Source organism: Anopheles stephensi, unplaced genomic scaffold (assembly GCF_013141755.1).
Source record: "Anopheles stephensi strain Indian unplaced genomic scaffold, UCI_ANSTEP_V1.0 ucontig34, whole genome shotgun sequence".
In the NCBI taxonomy this organism is placed as follows: domain Eukaryota; kingdom Metazoa; phylum Arthropoda; class Insecta; order Diptera; family Culicidae; genus Anopheles; species Anopheles stephensi.
Window position 1 is genome coordinate 1 of NW_023405280.1, and position 19,251 is coordinate 19,251.

Sequence of the window (19,251 nt, forward strand, 5' to 3'; positions counted from 1 at the left end):
TAGAGAAAGCAATTTTTTTTTTTCTTCAAAAGTCCTATTTAAACTATATTTTCATAAAAAATAATGCTTTAATTCTTTGTTACGTGATTAAATATGATAGAAACTAAAGCGAATAAAACGGAACCATTTGACGAGCAATAGGAGTATAAGAAAATGGAGACGCCTGGTCTTTTATAACGTTGAAATGAGTTATTATTCGAATTGCTCCATTTCTCTGTTGGATATACAGTTTTAGGACTTGAACGTATAACCAATTGAATCTGAATATTTTTTGTTTTTTGAAACTACCATGATAGTAATTCATGTCGACAGTTTCGCGTATCTTTCACAGGGACGCAAAACAGATGGAGGCGCCTGGTCTTTTGTACCTTCCGTTAAATTGCTTCATTTATTCATTGAAAATACCCGTATATGAACTTGTTTACGTTAACATAATTGAGTCATCACCTACCTGTTCATTTAGTTGCGGGGTGGCGTACGGGACACCAAGGAACGCTTCGATGGGTTTGAGAAATTTGTAACCGTCCAATGGCAGCACCAGTCCCTGCAACCGACCGTACCGCGTCTGTACGATCCGATTGCCGAGGCGCGAATTTTTGTACAGATCCATCGTGGCACCGTTCAGGAAGCGCACCAGCAGAAAGAAAACGATGCAGAAGTATTGAAATTTCACGAACACCATTTTTCCCCGATATTCTATTGCCGAACTGCGTGTGTGTGCAATTTACGATAATTTGTTGTTGGTTTGGGTTCCTTCTTTTTCACGAACTAGACTATTAGCGAATGTTTTGCATCCGCTTCTACTTCGACACTATGTACAATCGGACGGTGACCTCCTGCAATGGCGTTTTATCGTAAATGGGCTGTTGCGAATCTATTTATTTGCCTGATGGATGCAAGTGGTATGTAGTCACAGTAATGTTTTTTTCTCTTTCTCTCTCTCTCCCTCTTCTATTGTGAAAACATTAACTCAACTGCTGGGTAATATGAGCTGTGCGCTTGCTGAGCAAATTATCCACCACAAGTGCTGCGAAGATGATCGCGTTTGCATCACAGCTAATGTCCTAACACTTCCCGAGTTACGCGTCTTAACGAAGCGAATCCACATCTCGAGAGCGATTGAATCCGTGCTGAATAGGTCCGTTTTGCTGACGTTTTGCACTTCAAGCCCCACTCTGTTTTTTTTCCTGAAATGGTGCATGGACACTGCTGCTGGGCTATCGTTAAAATTCGTTCCGCAATGTGTTTGGTGCTGGCGCGATAGTTCTTCTCTCTCTCTCTCTCTCTCCTGCACACCAACCACTCGATCGCTAATGGCGTTCACTGCACGACGGAATATGCTTTGCACTCGAGCTACTTGGTGGTCGCTTGGAAGTGAAGTTTCCTCAAGAAAATGGTGCAAAACTATGCAGCACCAGCGGTGCGCACCATTAAAAACAACATTTTATGACGATGCTTTGCACACTGAAATCGTTTCCTTCGCCACTTCCCGCTCGTTTATCGCGTTTTTATTCACTTTGGCGTCACTATTTCTCATCGAAAAACACTTTTTCCCTGCCGTTTCAGCGCGGTGGCACACCTCGCCGGAACACGCAGCGGTACTTTACACTTCGGTGAGAAAGCATTTTGCCGGTCTTGATGCGGAATCCGGTGGAACGATGGTTATCGGCAATTGGCTGCAATTTATTGACTCGTCGTTATTGGTGCACTAGAACTAATTGCAGAACAGCGATTGAACCGCAGATGCACTGGGTTGGCCATCGTTGCTGATGGCCGGTACGCCCCGGTCCAGCAGCACCAGGAAAACTGTTAGATCGTACGATCGGCAGCTACACCATTTCGATTGTGTTTGTGTCTAGCAGCACCACAATGGCGTGAGCGTCCGAACGACCACCATTCACCGAGCTTCATTAGGAAGCACCTTTCTTTTTCCGTCGTTGGCGCAGAAAAACGTTCGCCACAAACGATAACATCACACACTGTCTCTCATTAGCACCGAGAGTTATGATTGCTCGACCGACACGGGACACGGGGAACAAGTTGCGACTAAAGGGATGATCCTAATGGTAGTTTCGGGATCGCCTCAGCCGGAGGGCCACACGTTCGACCCAGCACTGATTCACACCAACACTCGTTGACCACACACGAGCCGCCTTTCACTGGACGCCATTGCCCCGTGTCCACAGGGCCGGGCAAAGAAATTGCTACAATCGCCAGGCAATAATCTTGCAGCCGTCTTGCCGCTATCCACAACGGTGGGAAACATTTTGTCAACAGATCGACCAGATAAGAAGCGACAGACTCGCTCGCAAAACGGGTGCCAAGGAAACTGCTCACACACTACAGTGGGCTGGCGTATCACTTCTCAAAACCCGACGATCCATGGGTCATTCCAGGGACAACTGATTGCATGAACAGACCGGACCGGAACATGATGCTAGCGAAACCTCACTCCTCAATGTGTGTGTGTGCGTGTACGTATCATTTATCAGTCTCGACCGTCATAAACAGTGATACTTAATGATCCTTTGGCCATGGTGGGCGATAGTGCCGCTGCTGTGCTATTCCGTTGCGGTCCACTCACACACACATACACACAAACACCAAGTGTACCGGAGCTGTAACCTTACAGGACGACTGTTTGCGCTGCTGTACTGCTGCCACCACGATGACTATCGAGGCATCGATGACATTCGTCGAACTTTTGTCGTCGCGCTGGGACTTTCTGGCAAAGCGTATCCGTGCAGTGGATTTTTTTCGTCCCGTACATAATTGGGTGTGCTGTCGTGTTTTTGTTTTTCTTCTTGTTGGTCTCTCGTTGAACTGCCGTACCAGTGGCGAACGGTCAATGTTACGGCCGTGTGGTGATTCTGAAATGATTGCAAGGATGGAAAGAGGAAGAAAAAACACGGTTACATTGTAGCAATTTCAGGACGAATTTGTCGAGGTGGAAAAATGTGAGCCACCCGCTATACGTAAACATGATGTTGAAAAGTGTGGACTTCGATGAAAATGGATGCTGGTTTGGTAATTTAAAAACAAAGGTGTTTTTATTATTGATTTGGTGGATATTAAATTAACATTATTCGTATATCAAGTATTTTATTTGATTTATTTAATAAGACCCTCAGTTGCATTAACTAACTCCTTGGTAATGCTTTCTTAAGTTGATTAACATGTAACAAAATAACCAGCAACCTAGCTAATCGGACTTTTATTTTCATACGGAAGGACAGTATATCTGATCGCATTCGGATCGTTCAACTCAAGTATTTTTTCGCCAGACAACTCAGAAATGAAAGTCTTCAAGCTTTCAAATTTGTAGCCAAAAAAGAGAAGAAATGATCCGGATTTCATACCCTTCGTGATATAAACTAGAGGCGCTATCTATATGCATGCCTTTAACCCTGCTAAATATATCCTTTCTTTACCTTTCCGACTTATCTAATATATTCTACATATTAAATGAAATAGCATGAAGGTATATCATGCCGAACAGTTTAGTTTTCCCTAAAACGAACATGATCACACACTAGGTTATGAAATTTTGTTCATTAATGTAGCATGTCAATACAACATTTTTTTCCTCATTTCATAGAAATGACCTGCCCACTCTGCTTTCCCCTATGCAGTATTTAGCTGTTATAGAAAAAAATAATCATACCGCCATGATCATCATAAGTAGCGCAAGCCTCCGGTTGTCATTCAGTATGGTCATTTATTTACTACGACTAGTCGTGCCCAACTAGCTCCGGAGATTTATTTTTTTCCAAATTACAAACACGCAAACTTTGCTCGGCCAAAGCATACAGCACCGGCTACACGGACCGTACGAACCGATATTAATTACAAGGAATAACGAGTGCGTTTTTACTATTCATAAATCTCTGCGCTCCACAACATGCTCCGGCAACTCATTTGCAGGAGGTCAGTGCTGTCGGCCAGCAAACCAGGATAGTTTTGCACCAGCACCAGTGCAAGTTCCCTTGGCGACCGGCGCTACGTACGGTACGAACCGCAGACGCCTCAGGTCGTCCAAACCACAGGCACCAGATGCAACCGAGTTCGGTCGGTTTTTCGTTTCGTCTGTCGACAAGGATGATGACGGTGGTAACATTTCGGTGGAACTGAATGTTTCGTATGGGAGAGATTTTTGTTGTTGTGCACCACAAACCATGTACAGACTGAGTTTTTGCTGCTATTGAAAAATGCTAAATAAAACTCACCTTTTTCCCACAATTTAAAATTACCAATACATGTAATGCACATTAAAGTTTCGCTAGAAGAAAAAAAACCGACTCCATCGGCTCCCACTTTAATCTTCTCAATGTAACTGAGAGCGTGTCAGCAATGATGACGATTCGATAAATTGCGTGGATCGATGCATCGTTGCTCGTGCGTTGACGGTTTGAACTTTTTTAATTGTGCACTGTTTGGAATTGTGCGTCGCGTTTGCCCGACTGTCAAAAGCGAAACATTGAAGTAATGAATTGATTGGGATTACACCCAACCGATGTGTCTGGGTTAAGTGAAATGAATAATAATCATTGCGCAATGGCAAACATCACCTTCCACCGAGGTGAGTGTCAGTTATGAATAATTGGTCAAAGATTGCCGGGCAAAATGCGAAATGGGGAAAAGAAAGGACGAACGTGATCACGCTGTACGATCAATCTGAATGATTGAAACGATTGCGCCCATGCTTTCGGATGAAAATGTAATTTAAAACGGGAAATGATTTTTTGCCGTTGCTATGCTTAAAATATGGCCTTCAATCATTGATCCCCTTTTCGAATCGTTAATTCATATTCTTTTTTGTTAATGTTTAATGCATTGACAAGCTTAAAAGCGGGTTTCTTGTAGCGCTACAATAAAAAAAAACTGCTCTTCGAAGCGTCGTTTAACAAATGTATCATAAGTTGCTTTGCATTCGCAGGAAACGCGCACAAATCCAACACGAAGCAAAGCTTTGATAAGCATCCTTACTTTTCTCTGTACAATTCTAGCGAAATCTAGAAGAGTTAATGGTTTGCGAACCGAAAACAGCTTCCATTCCAGGAACTGTGTCTCGCAAGCGGCCCCTTTGAAGTGTATTACGCTGTACATAGCGCTCAGGTAGGAAACGAAAGCGAACGAATGAAACAACGGCAACAAAAAAACACGATCGTCTCGGTTTACGAAACACTGCGGGCGTATTAAGCCTTATTGGTTTTTTGGGGGCAAATTTAAATCCTCACCGTCCTTGTGCGCGAGTGGCAAGGTAATTGAAATGGATGTAAAATGTTGTTTAAGCATTCTGAACACGTTGCCAGACGCGAGAAAGCTACCTGCCCGAGCACAGCAAATCCGTCGCCCGTTGTGTTTTTGCTTATTCAATACGATTTTGAGTTTGGTTACGAAAATAAAATTTACTATTGCCAATATTTTGTCATGCAAAAGTTGGGCGGCTGGCTGAAAGGTGCCAAAGATGGCCGACAAATGTCGGGGATTAGCGGGGAAAAGCTTTTACTAAAGTAAATTCAGTTACTAATCCGCCTTTAATTTTAGCGCCAATGGTTGCGTATTGATGGGCTTGTGTTTCGGTGTATCTTAGGGGAAAATTCTTCGAAATTGTAATCGTATTTTCAAGGTTTATCGCATTGGAAAAGCATTTACCAGGGCAATTAGTTGGCGATTGAAGGCAATGAAAGAAAAGCACTAATGAATTGAACTATTTCAAAGAAACTGGAAGAGGCGTAAGTGCTATGAAAACGTAGTTTGTAACTTTGATTTTGCTAACATTTCATATAATTATTGAAAGTGGTTTTCGATTTTCTACAATCTCTAATGTACTTTTCCCCAAATCTGCTCAATGCAATCTTATCTTGTGTTATCGCGAAAGAAAATTTTATTATTTTCCATGAAAAAAGTATTATTTTCTTCCTCGTTTTTCCCCCCTTACATGACACAGTACACCCTCAGGCGACCAGTTTTGGAACACGAAAAAAGGAGAAAAAAATTTGTAACCTACCGTATTCTCCCCGAGCAGTATGAGCAAACTCCGGGGCCGAAAAGGAATTAGTACAACGGGACAAATCGAAGATGAAAATTTTCCATTGATTTTCAAAGGCATCGCAAATATGCGAACCGTTGTAGACCCTAGGGCAACCTCATGTATTTTTGTGTTCGTACCATCCAGCAGCAGCAAATAACAAAAAAAAGGAGATAGGAAAGAAAAAACACTTCGAAAAAAACGGATAAGAAAGCAGCTTCTTCAGCGGAAAGGGAGCGAGCTTTTTTTTACTCTCTCTCTCTCTCCGTTTGTTAATAATACAATACACCGAAAGGCGACCATATTTTTACGTGTCATCAGCAGATGGGATTAGTGAACATTCTTTTCAGCAAGCGAAGCGATTGATGTATTACGGTGGGTGCTCTGTGTGTATACAGCTGAGCAACAACACACGATCCCCAAGTCTTTATGTTCGCGTGTGTGCGTTAAGAGCTTTTTCGTTTTATTTCTGTATGTGAGGATCAAAGCATTATTGACCCACAGTATTGAAAAGAATGGTTTAGGGAGAAGTCAGTCGAACATTGAATCGATGATGGAGTTTAAATTAAATTCCATGAACCCATCTCTGCAATTGCTAGCAAAGGGAGAAAATTTGATGAGCGTTAAAAGAGTACAATGCAACAATTAACATAAAATTGTAATCGATTAAAGGCAAAATTCTTCTAGAAAATTGTCCCGGGCACCTAACACATACAGGTATGTCAAACCAAAGGGTGGTACCTTCGAGCGTCGTTCACGTCGTACAGGCGAAACACCTTAACCTTCTCCTGAACGTAAATGACGCATGTATGGCTATTCTAAAGCACATCAAAAAGTGGCCACTGAAGTGGGTACGGTACGAACCCGGTAGTATCTCCCGGCCAAACATTCTTCCGGTGTTGTCGCTGCTTCCGTATACCGTCCGCACGATCGCTTGATGCATAATTGATTGCAAGTGTTTGCCATGTACGAAGCATCACGGTCGTGAAAGGGGCGAGCCTCTGGATCGTAGCGTGAGCGAACGAAAACCTTCCAGCAGCGATGAAAAGCTGACGTAGGAAAGTATTATCCATAGTTTGCTACCCGGGCACACACACAATTTCCATGTCGCCAAGCAGAAACCGGCGACTGTCCAATGGCTTCCGGACATGGTATATCGAGCGTACTATCATCTGCTAGCTCTGCTTTCACAAGGTTTCCCGCCCGTGGGACAACGCGCGACGGATGAAACATCCATCACCTATTCGTGGCAGCATCGACGGTGTTCAATCTGGTACCCGGTTGCTAACCGGTGTTAGGTTGCGTATAAAAGCGGCACTACAAAAAAAAATGAAAAATTATGGATATCGTACCAAGATCTCCTAGCGCAACGGGTACAAAAGGTACGAAAAGGGGGATAAAAAAAAGGAAACGACGGCAAAGCAGTAATTGCACAACTTCGAGGGTCTCATCGTACCCGTTAACAGTATGTCAGGTCTAAAAATACAGAGAAAAGGCACATCTTGACACGTTTCCCAGGCTGGCAGGTAGATTACTTGTTAATAGTGATGGTAACATTATAAGTGTGCTTCAGAACCGAGGTGGATGTTTAAGGTCCGTGGTAGAACAAACACTAAATGTTTGACCATTATATTACCGTTTGATGTAAAGAGGTAGACTAGTTTATTCCAATTTAGGAAATTATATTTATTAGCAGGTGCTTTTGAGGTTAATTTATCAGTAAATTTCATCAAGAATACTATAAAAATGCTTTTTTTGTTGTAGATATTATCAAGTTCTTATTGGTTTCCTTTCATAGCTTCACAAAAAAAAAACCATTTATTGCCGTTTATTGGTGTATCCTTCGAGTAAATGGTCACATTCTGCCCAGAATAACACATTCTGGATGTCTATTTTGCTCTTCAAGGTTAGATAGAAAGTGATGAAATGCTGGGTAGCCAACGCTTGAAGAATACATGTACACACCATATACAGACGACCAATTTCCGTTGGCATCTGTTCGGCTTTGTCTGAAGCGATAAATTTTCTATCACACTAGAAAAAGCCGTCTAGCTTTGGCAAAGCTGGTTTCTCATCACGATAATCAGTTACGCACTGGTACAGTACGGTCGAAAGCTTCCCTAACCAGTGCAAGCATATGTTATCCTCGTCCAAGGCCGAGTCAGGCACTAGAACTCCACCATATCGTGCATCAGTCAATCTGTTACGGAAGCTACGGCTCTCTCATAGGGGAACAAGTCGGAAGCAGAATAGAAGGGGGCAAGCCATTGAAGAAACTCTGCTGCTCATTCCAGAAACAACAGCAACTGCTCTGATTGCGGATAAGAATCACTCATAAACAAGATAATCCAATTACTCAAAGAGACACATCAAGACGATTCCGCTTTGTTCGTCGATTCTTGCGTCGATTGAAAGGGCAGAGCGGGCTGAACAACGCTAAGTAACGTGTACTGGATAGTTTTACTATCGATTGACGTTTGATGTGCGTGGGGCGGTGGAAAATGCACGACCAGCACCTACCTCGGTACGGCGTTATTGAGATGACCGGATGGATAATGAATTTACGCACATATTTGCCAACCTAATGAAGAATTCCCGTGAATCACCTCTTCGGACATCGGTTTGGCTTTATGCTGGAGCCGCATAAAACTTTGTGATAGAGCTGGTACGCAAAATTATTGATCTTTTTGATATCTTTTCACGTTACCAGGGTCCCATAGGAGCCCGGTAGGATTACAGTATTGGATTGGATTACAGTGACAGCAACTTCACAACCAATGTATTTTATGTGCTCGGACATTAAAACTATCCTTTGGATATAATAAGACAGAACAGATGATGATCCAATTTGACTTACTCCGAACGCTACCAAAACTTTGGCTCCTGCTTCAAAACTTTTCAAACTTCGGTGAAAAGAAAATGGTCGGCATATTAATATCTTAACCGCGTGCTTTGTGAAGATTTCGGCGTTTGGTGAATGAATTTTGCTTCGCACCCATTATCTTCGATCAGGCGCAGGCGTCAAATGGCATGGGGTGGGTAGCAAAAATGTAACAAGCGTAGTGCAGGTCGGCATTGTTGTTTGAAGACAGAGTCTGGTGTAATACTTTCTACTTCAGAGTGAGCAAAATTTATAAAAATAGACGATATTTCCGGACTCTCTACGACGATAACTGACTAGCATTAATTTCGCATTCGACTCGAATGGTAAAGTAGAGACATAAAAAATTAAAACCAAGCACTTCCAGCAGCTTGAAACCAAGAGATGGATGAAGCTTAATCCGAACACCAAAAAACAACAGCAAAATGTTCCGACACGCTATCCAGCGGGCGACCAGGCATCCCGACTGGCATGATGAATGAGGAACGGACGGAGCGGTGGACTTTTTCCGAGTGAAATTGAATGATGGTAATAACAGGGTTCACGTGATTATGCTTTGCTACATCAGATGATGTGCCAACTCATTGTTGGCCCGGTCGTTACAGATGGAAAAAGCGGACAGCCCGACCACGGATCTGGGCAGATGAATGGGGCTGATTTTCTCCATTCCCTGCAACGTTCATACGTGTGTGTGCTTGTGTGTTCGTATCTGGTTGTAGTATTGGTCCTATTTCCATCTACCCTTCGCATCGCTGGGACGGGAAAAACACGCGCGAACGTCAGTTTAATCCTTCCCGAGGGACTGTTCAGTGGATGTGAAGTGATCCTTAATTCTCCCGGGGGGTGAATGGGCTAGAATGAAGCACTTTCCGCTGTTTTCTCTCTTGCTTCTATTCTCACTTCACGAATCACACGAAGAAAAGGCACACACACACACTTGCCGAGCACCACCGAAGCGTCCCCCGACGCCTAGATCACGCGCCCTGGCATGTTGTGTCTGGGTGTGCTCGGGGAGGCTATTTTGCATACAGGCAAAAAAGCATCAAATGGTATCAAAAGTGTGTCCCCTGTACGAAAGGAACTCGCTTTGCCTTTGCAATGTCCCGAGGGTATTCCACTGATCCTGCTGCGAGTTTCCCGGGACCTGACCCTTGCATACCCTTGCACCGCAACATCATCCGTTTCCTAGCCTTCAGGGGTTTTCCATCAACCCGGAAAGGGTCCCGGATTTTGTTGTCACAGGACCGGTCCACTTCACGGTGCACGGTGGCGTGCACGGAGCGGGCACGTGCGTTGTAAAACCAAAGCAAACCGCTCCAAAGGATTTAAAGTATTGTTCCTTTACGTGTGTGAACATCATCACGAGCTATCATCATCCTGCCGACCGGTACACACTACAAATGAGGGAATCAATTTGTCGTATCCAAAAGCGAAATGTCCGAGCCTCATATGACTGCTTGATATTTCTAGGTTTTTGGGGGGTTTAAAGCAAGGTACGCCGAACCGAACCGAGAAACCGAGAAAGATTTTGGCCCATGTTTGATTTAGAGATGACCATCTATCTCATTCTTTACCGAGTATAGATAGTAAGCTGCGTTTGGTTTGTTTAGCATGTTTTATCTACGCACGAGTTTGTTCAAACAAGGTAATCCAAATAAAATATTGTTTTCCCATTTCTTTTCGTTGCTAAACATATTTCACACGATATTGAAACAGGCAAATCGGTCCGAATGAAATGCGTTGTTGTTGTGCACAACGCACGCAGCGGGACCGGACACACATAACTCAATCCATCATAAGCGTTTGAAGTCGCCTAACGGCCGGATGGGGATGAACGAAAACAACCAGAACCTTCGGAAGGATCGCAATGGGGTTTTGACCTTTTTCGGGACGATTTTCTCTACCCTCTACCCCCACGGTCCACGCTGGTGCCTTACACAAACGGCAGCGGATAATCTAGATGATTCGCGTGCGAAGGCTTTGAAGTATTTCGACAAAGGAATTAATTTTTCCTTTGTAAAACGGTGCGTGAAGGGCAGAGATATGTGCGGAATTTTACACATGCAGATGACAAACGGTTTTGTGATGTGTATTTATTATGATACTACACTTAAGTGTGTAGTGAAAAATGTAACAAAAAATCAAACCGTTCTTCAAACAGCTAGAAGAAACAAATCTTGAAATACGCTCTTCAATGATGATTTTTCCGCTCAAAACGTTACGATACTGACAGTTAATCTTTCCGGCTATGTTAATCTGACGCTACGGTGTGCTTGCGCAAACAAATCCACAGTTTTGTGCTATCTAATGGTTCAATAACAGTAAAAATAATTTTTCTCCCACACCCCGCACGCCGTGAATTGGTAATTTAAGTCGCACGGAATTGCTTAAAAAAATTCCACAGCAACCACGCTTGGCAGGGTGTGGTTTTGGGGTGGGTTTCGATAAGACGCAGCCGTACATGCTTACGAATACTTTTTCTTTCGCATCTGCATACAACACCAACGCGTGACGTTGTTTTCGCACAACGAAGCGGTGTGAAAAATATCCATATTATCGTTAAACTTTACAAGGATCTGATAAAACAAACCCAAGAAGCCAATTGTATCTTCATCAGGGCGGCAGGTAAATTGAGTTTTGTGGGTGTAAATGTGGTTTTCGACTCGTCGGTCACGTTGCCTGGCGAACGGTTGGTAGCGTGTATTCTTTTGCGGTTGCCAATTTTGCCAAACCAGTTTTGCAACATATCTGTTACCAACGGAAAGGATGTAGCTTGCAGAACTCCCAGCTAGTTTTGCGAAAATCTATGTACATGCTGTACAGTATGTCGCTACTGCTTGTTATGTTTCCTGTATGCTTTCTTAGAATCTACAAACACTCTATCATTTAAAGTGATATATTTTTACCACCAGCCTTCATCACACACACACACAAATCGCTAGACTTTGCACAGTTAAGCTGATTAAAACTTGAAAATGGTCCCGCTTCCAGAGCGTCCCCAAATTTATGTTACGTTCGTGCGCATAAATCTGTCGTTTTAGGGAGATAAGTGGAATTTATTAAAGTAATCTCGTCCGGGTGCATGCTAAAGAGGATACGCTCGCCACGCGACATATGGCAGTTTGTAAACATCTTATCGCATTCGGCTACTAGCAAACCGTAATCGTTAGCAACAGTAAAGAACCAGCGTTCTCGGTATCTCGTTTCACTGGAATGTAATCGGAATATGTCGGAATATGCTGCACGAGTTTTGCTAAATTGTACACGTTCTTGGTAAAATTCTTCAAGCCAACCAATTTTTTTAATTTTTTAACCACACACACACACAAATTCACCAACCGTAACCAAATTTCGCCGCAAGTCAAATAGTCGTAAAACCCAGCAGCTCGCCGAACAACATTTATCACCATGCCCGGAAGGCAGCTGCGACCGAAACCGTGAAACCTTTACGGATCATCCCTTTCCCGAACGCTTCAAATGTCACATCCCTCATCGCTTCAACAATCGTGGCCAGGCTCCCCGCTCTCCCCCCCCCCTCCCCCTCGTCATTATCAAACCATCAGTGTTCAGTTCATCGCGGTTGTAAATGAAGCATAATGAGCACTTGGTGTAGGACTTCCACGAATTGATGGAATTAACATTTCATGGTTTTTGGTCGCTTTCGCACACTTCTCGCCTCTCGCCGACCATCCATTATGGTATCCCGGTATCGAACAGAAAGGTGTGCGCTTGATGACGTACCTTTATCTTTCTGCCACCCTCGATTGGTTTTCACATAATGATTTGCTGAAAAAGCCCGGGATTAGATGATGCGTGCTGAGGGGGTAAAGGTATTATGGTTGCCGGAAACCAGTTTTCCGGTTTCCGCGTAGGCAGCGGCAAGCAGATTAAGCCGTATTCAGGTGGCGTTTGCTGCGTGTGTCGAACGAATCAGTTGTCAATTTTTCGATCATTTTCAACATTGATCGATGCTGGAAAGTGATATCGAGTATGGAAAAAAGGTTCCATTTATATCTTTTTGTATCGGTTAATCGTAACCGCAGGCAGGGGTTTGAAGCAAAATATTATTCAGTTTAATTAGAGATGCATTCATCAGGGTTAACAATGACAATTATTTCAGGTGTAAAAGACGACAAACGTTCCATAAAAGCTTTTGTTTCGTTTAGTGTAATTACAGTTCATTCAATTTCATCCAGTATACGTCGAATGTACTGAGCTATGAATTCAATTCATTCATCTTAAGTGATTATCCCAAGTGATGTCTTATTCAAACGCGAAAAACTAGACTAGGTGTCCGTCAAGATGCTGAATAGTGCTCGATTGATTTCTAAGAACCGTTTTTCACAATAAAAAGTGACTAACCAAAAATTTGAGGCCACCGGGCCAGGCGACCGAGGATCAAATCCCATTCGGATCGCCTCTCCGTACGCAGGGCTGACTACTTTGCTACGGGTCAAATCAAGTCACAGAAAGCCAGTAATGGCAGGCCGAGACCCTTAGAGGTTCTAGTGCCAAGGAAGAAGAAGTAGAAGAAGTAACTATAGATGTTGTTTGTACGGCTTTAGTTTAATACACCACTACTCTTTTAATTTGAAACATATTAAACATCAATCATTCTACGAAATCTCACCTTTTATGTATCATTTTTCATTATCATTTATCATTATCATTTTAACACTCTTTTTCCTCTAATCTTTCGTAGTATCCTGTAATCTTCACTGAAATGGGTAAACCATACACAACCGATTAAACACAATTTCAAGAAACACAATCACGCACTAGCTCTAAAATTCAATAATTATATCCTTCGAATCGAACACCAAGATTTTGTAACATCATCTGATTTAGCCACACTCACAGCTTTCAAAATTCGATTGAAATTGCTCCATAAAATAATTCGCTGAGGGTACTTTTTTGCCCACATCACTGCATCAAACACCGTGAAATGTGTGACACAAGCTGGCAGCACTGAAGCACTTGCCCCGGTCGTCGAAAAAAGAGCTTCCGTCGAGTATGATCTCATCACATCAGGGCACAATTAACACTCGATTATTGCACTGTAGCCATTTGTTTTCACATTTCCACTTCATTTGACATCCAATCCAAGGTGATATCATTGTAAACAATTATGTCAACATGAAGGGCTACGGTGCTCCTGTCCTTGGGAGGTATTTTCCAGTGCACTAGTTATTCTTCCACCGTTTCACCGTTTTTACAAGCATTGCAAACTTTAATTTCTCACAAAAACACACACCACGTTTCGATTTGCAGCTCCGCTCACTTGCAAAAGCTGTGCTGGATGGTGATGTTTGTGATAGGGGAGCAAATTCAACCAGCTCCAAGGGTGCGTTTTCCTTTGCCTGCAAATGTCACATCCTGTCTGAATGCTGCCAGTATCATTGGGTCGGCAGCGCCCTCTCGTGTTGGGTCGTACGCTATGCACAAACACTAACAACACACTTTCCACGACCCGTATGAGTGAGTGCAACACTAAATGTGGTACGATTACTGTAGCCAAACGGAGATAGAAACTCTCTCACTTTGGAATATTTTTTTTCCTCGCTATGGTATTTTCCACGTCTCCAAGCCTGGCTCACACACAGGGATACCCATTCCAGCCTTCTCTCTCTCTCCTCCAATAATTCACTTATTTTCCATTTTGGCTTTCGCAGATCGATATGGTTTAGACGTTTGGCACGGTGGGTCACTACTATCCACAACATTTGGAATTGCATGCGTTGCAAAAACGGCTATCCAAATCTAATAAACATTGGGCAGTGTCGTTCCGTTTGTGCTTCTTATTAGCCTTCCGTATGCAAACACACCAACACACACACACACACGTACACGCTGAGGTGTGTCAAACGCAGATGCCTTCACGCATGTTGTCATTTCCATCTGACATTTCCCTACAGGTACAACTGACAAATGGTTCGCACAAATGGTACGCACTTTCACCAGCGCACTTTCACACGAAACCCCACAGTATTCCACACGTAAATGCTTGTTGGAGTTGGCGAAAAAGCTCTCCCGTGCATGGCGTGTCACGGCTCAGCAAGAAAGATGGTAGCACCGAACACACATTCACTACATCCACAGCTCGACCCCACCGGCACGAGTAAGCTTTCTTCCTTACCCTCCACAGCCTCCTAAATCCTTGGGTGAGAGAGTTGGGGGTAGAAATTGAGGGTGATGGATTTCGGTGTTGGCTGGCTAGCCGGAACGGAATCACTCACGGACTGAAGCTACCATGCAGGAAGCACGAACGCCCGAAGACTGACGGGCGAGCCCAACCAGCATCGGCACCAAACGCGTCGAGGGCAGCTCGTGCAGCCGTCTGCTTTCTTGGCGGGCCATCGTGATATGGTGGGGGATTCGAACCGAGCGTGAAATGCGCCGACGCACCAGCTCGTCGGGGAAGCTTTCGTGGGATGGAACGTGGTAGTAACTGTTTTACCACATGTCCATACAGGTGAGAGGAGAAGAAAGCAATGGAATAAAAAAAAAACAAACCGGGAATGGTGAGAAAGTTTGAGCGATTTCTTCGAAAATTAGAGACACACTGTACGATCGGCCGCTGTAACTCAAATCAGTTCATGGCGATAGAATGGATTCATTTTACCGTTCTTCAAGGCGGAACTCACGATTGAAAATCATTGCGAAAGTAACTCAGACGAGCCTATCTAGCTGCAATTGTAGGTCTTATCACCAAGCTTTATCATTTAAAGGGATTTTTAAAACAAAGGCATTCCTACAGCTCTGAAGCAAACGATCTATATGTACTCAGTTTGATCAAACAGCAAGGTTGAATAAATATTAAAAGAATGACCCGTGAATATACGATGTCCAACAACATATGATTGACATGGAATTAGATGCTCGCAAGAGTAAACATCACTTGAATAATAGAACTTTGCAGGCTTCAGCGATTGGATTTTTCTTCCTTTCCCGCCATCAGGTAAGCATCAAGGTAAGCGATCAAAAAGTACGGGACATTTCGGAACTTGGAATTGCACATTGAACCGTGAGTGAATCATTTCGAAAGGGTTTTTTTTTCGGATGTTTGAACCCTCGTCAAACTGGTACCCGGGTTGCGTTGCAGTAAGGTATCACAAAAGGAACAGTTAACTTCGCTCATCAATCACGCTGAACTTGCGGGATAAAGTTAGAGATGGAATTAGAAGAAGAGGAAGAACAAAAAAAAAGGCAAATATCAGCAATAATAAACAATTTATCAATCATCAACTGATCTGTTAGTTTAAACCGTGGGGCAGTTACCTTTCCGACCCTGGGAACAATAGAAATCAGAATTATCTAGACGGTTAGGCACATTAAAAAGTTGTATCAGAGTTGACAATTTAACAGCATCGAAGCTTCAACATCATACATAAAAATTTATTAAGCTCAAAAGCAATGAACCGAATAACTTCTAAAAAGAGCAGAAAAAAGCTATGCTTTAAAAGATCCATATCCGTAGGTTGCTAGCTTGCAATCCATCACTTGAAGGCCGTTTTCCGGCACACAGGTGCAACAAAGCTTGTTTTGGTGTGGGTGCTCCACGGTAAAACGATTACAGTAAAATCCATTCAGCGAAGAGATCTGTATTAAGCAGATGATTTAGAGGATGATTAAGGTTGTTAAATACCATGCTGTAGGACGCACCCACTTGGCTGAAGATTAATGCTGCAGCAGGCTAGCGTAAAGCATGTGATAAGTTGGATCGTAGGGGAAATTTTTTATTTTTTGCTGGCACTTATAAGCAATTTTATCTTTATTTAGCTACCGGTCCACCAACCATATATTAAGGTAGGTCAACAACAAAAATATAAATATTCCATCGACAGGTATAATCAGCGTATCGGGTTTTGACAAAACATTAAAACCTGTACGCTATTTTGCGAAAGACATTTAGTCCCAAAAATCGTCCTTCTGTTGCGTGACTTCATCTCAATCCAACCTTCAATCCAGCATCTTCACGAGAAGACAAAACTTCTCGAAACCGCCCGGAAGAACAGCACATTTGTTTCGCTCGAAGAAAAGTTCCACGGGATAGAAATTGCTTACGATTGCAACATTACCTCAAGACTTGAGTGAAAACTGTAAACGATGAATTAATTGCTTTCGTTCTTTTGCCTTCTTCTTTTCCCTCTTACCATCACAACGAACAATGGAAGCGCACAAAGCCGGGACGAGCGACGAAAAAAGACTATCAGCAGCGTCATCATCTAAGCGATCCAAGAAGCAACAAAGGTAATAAATAACTTTACAGCACATTCGATCACATTGTGGTTTCAGGTGCGCCGTAAGAAGGTAATGAATATCTGCAACATAAATCTTACAGCCGTAGCAGAAGTATTGTGATGATGTGGCAGAAAATGAAATTGTTTCTAACAAAATTGCTCGGGATGATATTAAGTGATATGATCTATGATATTGGGGAAACATCCCGACTGATGATTACCATTGGAGAATGATTTAATTGAGCAAAAAAATAATTAAAGTATTTAAAGTATTCATCAGTACGTATTTTGAATTCTGTATCATCTTTTCGATGGCAGAAGCTCGTACAACTCAATACAAACGGTCGTTACCGTGTGCTTCGTAATCGACTCCTTAAAAGTATCACGAACCGTTCTCGATCACGTTTAGATAATTATGCTGAAGTCTGCTGAAATTTGAAGCACCCCATAAAATGGTGCTCAATTGCACAGCAAATTTCCTTCAATTGAATTATAACGAGCGATAGTACGATGCTGTAGACACGACTTGAATACAAATCAATCCTTCACGGGAAGTGTTCCGAAAATCTTATAGCTTGCAATTTTAATTACGTCGATTCGGCGTGCTTTGCAGTTTACTGCCACTATGTACTGTAAAAAATCATCATCATTTTATTGAACTACAAGAATGGTTGAGTAGGTTGAGACTCTGATACTTCTTTCACAAAAAAAATCTTCCTTTTTATTAGAACACAACTAAACACAGCCTTTTCTCGCACCTATTCATCGCCCTTCCCAACACCAACCACTCGCTTTCTGTAACAACAAACGGAAACAAGGGATTGCCGACATTCCGAACAAGATGTCCGTCCGGTTAGTTGCAGCAAAACAAACAGCAATAAAAACCTAACCACCCTCAACACAATTGTCACCTGGTCCGCGTTCCGTACCACCGTGCTTGCCGAGAACCATCCTGGCTGTTCGATGGTGGATGACGAAATGCTCGCCAAATATTCACCAGGGACGAATGCAAAGCACAAACAAGTGGTTTACGACCGAAATGGCAAACAATTTCTCGTTGCCCCACCAGGGATTAGTTATTTGTGGCGGAAGCGTGTTGCGTTGCGTAAAGCAAGGGGTTTAGCTTCGCCTTTCCGCACCGTAAGCTGCTGGCTAAATATTAAGTAACAAATGTTTCATAAACATACTCGTTTGCGTTGGGGTTGCTTGGTTTGGATTTGGAACGAACAAATCATGAGCCCCAGGTATTGTGTCTTTGGTGTGAAGGTTAAGGGTTTACATGAAGATTTGTGTGCCAATGAGTGATCCGAAACGGGGAAGCATGTACAAGTTCAGGAAAGGGTTCAATTAAAGCTCACCTTTCAATTACTAAAAATTGTTTAAAAAGTGTAAACAAATTGACCTAAGTTGTTGGCATCTATAGGTACCTTTTTAAATTTCTAGCGTTTTTTCACCTGAAAATTTAAAGCATAATTCTAGTGGCCCTTATTAGTGATGGACAAAATGATGGTTTGGTCGGAATCGATTCCGGAGCGCTCCGAATTTTTTGGAATCGATTCCGAAGAGTAGGTCCTGAACATATTTCGGAAACGATTCCGGAGTTGAATTTTTACATTTTTATTAATACTCATTACTATAATTTCAAAAAAATGCAAGAACAATACAAACTGATGGTTTTTGTTTGATTAAATATTGCCGTTTTATTGCATTTTTGAAATTGTGCCTATAGAAAAATGAAAAAAATAGCTTGAACATCTCGTCATCAAGAGCAATCAGCTGATGTGTTTGCTTCAGTAACTTCCTCGCGACAGACCCGGTCTCCATCAAGATGCTCTACCTCTTCGAGCCAAGGAACCTCCATTGTAAGGTGGGTCTCTTTTTAGTCGTGGAATTTTTTTAAAATAATAGTAATGTATATTAATAAAAAAAAACGAACCAGATCCGGAACCAGATCCGAAATCGGATCCGGAACCGATTCCGACAACGGAATCGGAACCAAGTAGATCCGATTCCGAGCGCCCATCACTAGCCCTTATCGTTGCCAATAGCATAAAGTTCAGAAGTATCGATTACCTGTGATAGCCACCACGTGCTCTAGC

The 19,251-nt window shown here is 42.7% G+C and overlaps 1 long non-coding RNA gene across 1 annotated transcript; it reads right to left on the minus strand.

The window, feature by feature from the left end:
- Window positions 1-471: 471 nt before the first annotated feature.
- On the minus strand, window positions 472-15,210 carry LOC118516587. The gene is made up of 3 exons (XR_004907939.1): window positions 15,049-15,210; window positions 13,543-13,630; window positions 472-2,870 (listed from the first exon to the last, which is right to left on the minus strand). It is a non-coding gene; the product is annotated as an uncharacterized LOC118516587 (long non-coding RNA).
- Between the last annotated feature and the right edge of the window lie 4,041 nt (window positions 15,211-19,251).